General features: G+C 40.0%; 1 pseudogene; it reads right to left on the reverse strand.

Annotated features, from left to right (window-relative positions):
• Positions 1-3,665: 3,665 nt before the first annotated feature.
• Positions 3,666-5,072, reverse strand: LOC117022608 (translation initiation factor IF-2, mitochondrial-like; annotated as a pseudogene).
• Positions 5,073-5,867: the final 795 nt, after the last annotated feature.

The raw sequence follows: 5,867 nt of genomic DNA on the forward strand, positions 1-5,867 counted from the left end.
CTCTTTTAATCATAATTACTTACCAGAATTACTTAGAAATTTATTTGTACTGCATGCTTCTATTTGGGTGTCTTATTTCTTAATAGGATCTCATTCTTGTTACCTAAGAGTGGTGTGTGAATTTTCTAAGCAGTATGAGCAGAGGATGGAATGCATAAAGTTTCCCTAGATACCAGGCTTCACAGTTAAGAAGACAGCTTGGTGTTTGCAATCAGGGAAGCTGGGTTTGAGACTTGGAGTAAGTTCCTAATAGATGTAAGACAATGGATAGGTAACTTACCATCTTGGATCCTCAGTTTGTTCAGGTATAACTTGGGGATGATAGAAATAATAGATTAAACATCAACAATTTTATTGTAAAAGCAATGAGATAATGTGTATGAAAAGGCTTTATAAGTGATAGAAATCTATGTAAATGTTAAAAATGGAATAGTATTTGTAATCGTAAAATAGCTTATTTCTCATTGTCTTCAGGCACACTTTTTAATTCTTTCAAGTACAAAGATCCCAACTAAAGATAAAAAATGTCCATGAATCTTCTACCCTTGGTGGTATTTTTATTATTTCTTGATTGAGGAAATATAAACGGGATAGATATTATAATACTTTGGTAATAGTTGTGAATGAATATTTTTAAATCACAACAGGACTAGAAATAGTAGAAATTATATGAGTAATTCATATTACCTATTCAGTCTATAGATCATATCGTTGAGTGTTTTTTGCTTCAAGTAACAGAAAACTTAAAACGCATTGGGCTACACATAAGGAAATTCAGTATTGCATTAATAGGATTTACAGAAGACAGACAAGATTCAGACTTGATTGAGTCATGTGCTCAGTGATGTCAGGATACAGGTTCTTTACATCTCTCCTCAGTGCTGGCTTCCTCCTCAGTTAGGTAGCAAGATGGCTGCAGTAGCTCCAGCACTTTCCTCCAGAAATGTCAAGGTTCCAGAAAAAAAGGGAGACAATGTGTTCTTAACTGTCTGTTTTAGGAGAAAGAAGCCTTTTCCAGAATCATCTTTCTGTCCTGATGACCTCTGACCACACTTTTTTAGCCAGACTTGATTAAGTGGCATGTCCCTTTCTGAAATCACTGTGAGTGCAGATGAGATTATTTTGTATTAATCTGCTCACCCTTGGGACTGGAGATGCCTCATTCCCTTGAGACAATAGTTGTTTTGGGGAGAAGTGGGTATCTGGACAAAACTGGAGTTGTTTCGTGTAGCAGAGATTATTAGTACCTTGTTTGGCCCCGTGTGTACTGAGAGCTTCCTAGGGCAAGTGCCTGTTATTCTCTCTCTCTCTTAGGAATTTCTCTGGGATTTCCTTTACCTTTCTCTGGGGAATTTCACAGTATCTTCCTTGACTTGCATGTGGGGCAGAGTGAAAAGTGCAGAGGAAGTGATGCTCCCAGAAGCAGCCCTCAGTCAATGATGGAGGAGAACTGAAGTTGCCCCTTGGTGGGACAACTGTGAGATATGTTCCCCACCATCTCTTTTAGATTCCCCGTGGTACTGAGCTCTAGTTGCCCATAGTGATAACTGGCTTATTAACACACTCTGGATTGACTTTCTCACACTCCTACCAGTGTTTCCTGGTATTACCTCTCAAACTATTTGCCCCAAATCCTTTCCTCAGTGCCTGACCCGGAGGGAACTCAATCTAAGCTGGTAGGAAGGAAGAGGAGGAAAACGTTCTATGTAGGAAACTAATTGTCCACTACAGGCACGCAGCAGAGATTCTGTAACCACTTATAAAATCCCCTAAGCTTTGTATGTATTGGTCTCCAACTATGGTCTCCCAAAATGACCCCAAAACTAACACTGAGCCTCAGTATTCCCAAGAATACATAACAACCTGAAAACTTTCAGACAAAAATGCAAAATTGTAGTTTCTGGAAACATGATGGCTATAATTATATGTAGATATAAGTCTCCTGGATAAACTTCTGAGGCTTTATTTATTCAGCATCCTTCAGACGTAAAACTTCTGAATACAGATTTTCCTCCCAATGTGTCTGTCTTTCCCCACCTGGAAGAAAGGTGTTTATTTCTTGAGGTTTTGGGCTATTTGAGATCTGGATTATTTTACTAAATCTGCTTCATAAGGGCTTGGGGGATTGTTATTATGTGAAATATTTTTCAAAATAATTTTATTTTTTCAAATAGTCTTTGGTTCATTGGTTTATAATATTCCTGGAGTTGTTACTTTAATGAAGTTCAAAAGGGATATGACGGATAGGAAAAATTGAAAGCTTGATTGTCCTCCACTAAAATTGGAAATCAGAACTTTATCACTCCTATCTTCTCGGATTCCATGTGGCTGAAAACTTGGACATCTGGGATGTGGGTGGCTCAGCCTTTTTCAGCTTTTTACTAGAAACTGAGTTTTCTTGACAGCAGTAATAAATCAAACATCCACAGGAAGCAAAGAGATAATTGAAATGAAACATAAGCTGTGAAATGTCTTCCCTGAGATTATTACTGCCCTTTCCTTGGTGGTTTCACTCTTTGGATCTGCTAAAGAAATGAGTCTTCAGGAGGATGCATGAATTGGAGATGTCAAAGTTACCTGCTTTTGTGAAAATTTTAATTTGTTCACAGTGCACTCAGGTTGAAATTAACTTAAAGAGCACACTCCACAAACTCTAGGTAGCCTAATCTGTCTTAGGCTATTACAAATCCATGGTATTTTTGACTTTCTCAATTGAAATTTTTGACGTGATTTAATGCAAATGTCCTCCAACAGGTATAATAAACATTCCAAAGAAATTTACTGCAGTCCAAAAGAAATAAATGAGTATTCTGAGAATTATTTCTGACAAACTGTGTGATATTTTGAAAGTTATGTTTTGTCTTCACAAGACTCAAAGGAATAGAAGTTAGAAAGTTTAGAAAGGCTCTGGCAGAAAAGCTGTCGGGGGCAGAGTCTGGAGCAGACAACTGCACTCATCTTTAGATTAGCTTTTTCTTATATAGGAAAGGGGGAGTTGGACTCAAAGGAATAGAAGTTAGAAAGTTTAGAAAGGCTCTGGCAGAAAAGCTGTCGGGGGCAGAGTCTGGAGCAGACAACTGCACTCATCTTTAGATTAGCTTTTTCTTATATAGGAAAGGGGGAGTCGGTCAGGCAGGTCTGAGGGCTGACATCATTTCCTGGGATCTGGTCTAAGATAATGTTATCAATGGAGTCGACTCAGACTCAGCCACTGCAGCCTGGGGCTTTATGCGTCACCAGTAAAAACTGCAAGGGAGTTGCAAATTGCATTCCAGTGTCCACATGCCTAAGGATTAAGAAATTGCCCTGTCCAGGTTAGGATTCTGCTAATTAAACGGATTAACAAGGTACATGTAGCATTGAGAAAGGGAACAAAACAGAGTTCTTAAGTCAGTCACTGAGGGGAAAAAAACAAAGAGAAAACAGCTGACTATCAGATGGATCGAACTGCAAACTAAGTCTAATTACAGACGTCTAGATAGCAAGTTATGTGGCGAGTCAAACTGCAAATGAGCTAAGTCTAATTATGTTATTGATTCCTGAATTTCACCCTTACACGTTGGCTATAGCTATTGAACTCTGATATTACTATTTTTCAGTGGCATCGTATTCATTACCGATTTCTATTCGGTTGACTACTGATGTATTTTAATCTGAATTTATTGCTAATGGTAAAATACTGCCTTGGTTATTTTCAGATCCTCTTTGTCTTTCTCCTGTTCTTGCTCATACCTCCTCTAAGCAACAACTTCACGTGCTCTTGGCTCAGATTCTACTTCAAGAATTTCATCTCCTGCAGAAAAGAGGTCTCTCCAGCCTATAATTCCCACGGGCATGCTGGGACAGGCCTCATTAATTGTTTTTCCATTTTCATCAAACATTAAGCATACTTTCATCCAACTCTTTCCTGCAACCATAATTGAGCCTTTCCTCAAAGTTCCTCTTTGAATTGTTGCTGTAGTAACAGGACCTCTTCCTTTGTGAGATTCTATTACTGTCCTTTCCACTGGACCAGTGGGGTCTGCTTTCAATTCCAACACTTCTGCAAGAGTAATTGTTTCCTCTGCCAAAGCCATCAGATTATCACCCATAAGTGCAGAGACATGCACTGCTTTAATGTCGCCTCCATAATCCTCGCACGCCACATCATAAACTGGCAGTTCTTTTTTCAATTTTTCAGGATCAGCCTCAGTTTTGTCACATTGGTTTATGGCAAGGACAATGGGCACTTGAGCATATCTGGCACACTGAACAGATTCTAGAGTTTGTTTCATCACTCCTTCATCTGCAGCTACAACCAATAGGACAATGTCAGTGACCTGAGCACCTCTGGCTCTCATGGCTGAGAAAGCAGCACGTCCTGGAGGGTTAGGAAAGATGATTTTTTTCCCAGAGGTGGAAAGACAAGAAAAGCACCCATGTGCTAAGTGATGTCTTCAGCTTTCTTTGCTGCCACTTGAGTTTTTCCGCAGTTTGTCAAGTAATGTGGTCATTTTCCTCTTGATCAACATGGCCCATGATAGTGACAACTGGGAGCCTTGGAGTTAGGAAAGCTGGATCTGCCTGCGGCCTTCTCACAGAATCTTTATTTTCTCTGACTTTGTCCTGTTTTCATTTGCTCCATTTTAACTTCATCCCTGCCTTCTTTATCACTCCTTTGATCCAGACTTCATCTAAATGCAAATCTGCTTCTAGTGAATCTATGTTGATAGTAGTACTCATTAAAGCTTTATATACACAATCAATGTCTTTTTCCATTACTCTGGCCAGTTCCCCAACAGTCATTCCAATCTGTACCTCTACCTCCTTTTTAGAGTTTGTTGAAGACAACTAAGATTTCCATGATCTTTCTCCCTTTTTGTTACTAGAAGCCTATATTGAGATAAAGCAGCCCCAAAGAGCGCATCTGTTTGCCAGGACCAGGCGTACAGCTGAGCCATCCACACCGGGTAAGCAGATGAAAACACACGACTCCACTGTGCTAACATTTTTCTTTGATTCAGGCTATGCAGCTGCCTACAAATAGTGTGAAATCGTAGCAAGTGCTCCACTCTCAGTATCATCTGGTTCATGTTTCTCTTGCTACTTATTCCAAGCCCCTCATTTTACAGAAAAGGAAAATGTGAGTCCAGAGAGCTCAAAAACACTTCTCCAGTGTCATGCCTCTAGTTAATGACAGTCAGGACTAGAATGCAGGCTTTCTGACTCCCAATTCGGTGTTCTTTCACATCTAGAATATTCATGGAATCTGAAAAAGTATGTTGGAAATATGTAGTTGCATTAGTGGAATGTCTGAATGTAAGAGTTGGAAGCCTTGGGACTTATTTAGCTCCTACATAAGGCCCGGAGCATCTGGATTCTGAGTCCAGGCGGAGATCGCCCGGGAAGAGGCATTCTTTTCAACGAATGTTCCTGGGGAAATGGGTATCCACATGAAAAACAATGAAGATGGGCCCTTACCTCACAACATATACAAAAGTTAACTCAAAAGGGGTCAAAGATCTAAACAAAAGAGCTAAAACTATAAAACTCTTAGAAGAAAACCTAAGGAAATATCTTCATGACATTGGATTTGTCAACGATTCTTGAATATTACACAAAAAGTAGAGGTGACAAAAGAAAAAAAAGATAAATTGAACTTCATCAAAATTAAAACTTTTCTACATGAGGGGCCAGCCCGGTGGCTCAGGTGGTTAGAGCTCCATGCTCCTAATTCCGAAGGCTGCCGGTTTGATTCCCACATGGGCCAGTGGGCTCTCAACCCCAAGGTTGCCAGTTCAATTCCTCAAGTCCCACAAGGGATGGTGGGCAGCGCCCCCTGCAACTAAGATTGAACACAGCACCTTGAGCTGAGCTGCCTCCCGGAT

Source organism: Rhinolophus ferrumequinum, chromosome 5, assembly GCF_004115265.2.
Source record: "Rhinolophus ferrumequinum isolate MPI-CBG mRhiFer1 chromosome 5, mRhiFer1_v1.p, whole genome shotgun sequence".
Taxonomy (NCBI): domain Eukaryota; kingdom Metazoa; phylum Chordata; class Mammalia; order Chiroptera; family Rhinolophidae; genus Rhinolophus; species Rhinolophus ferrumequinum.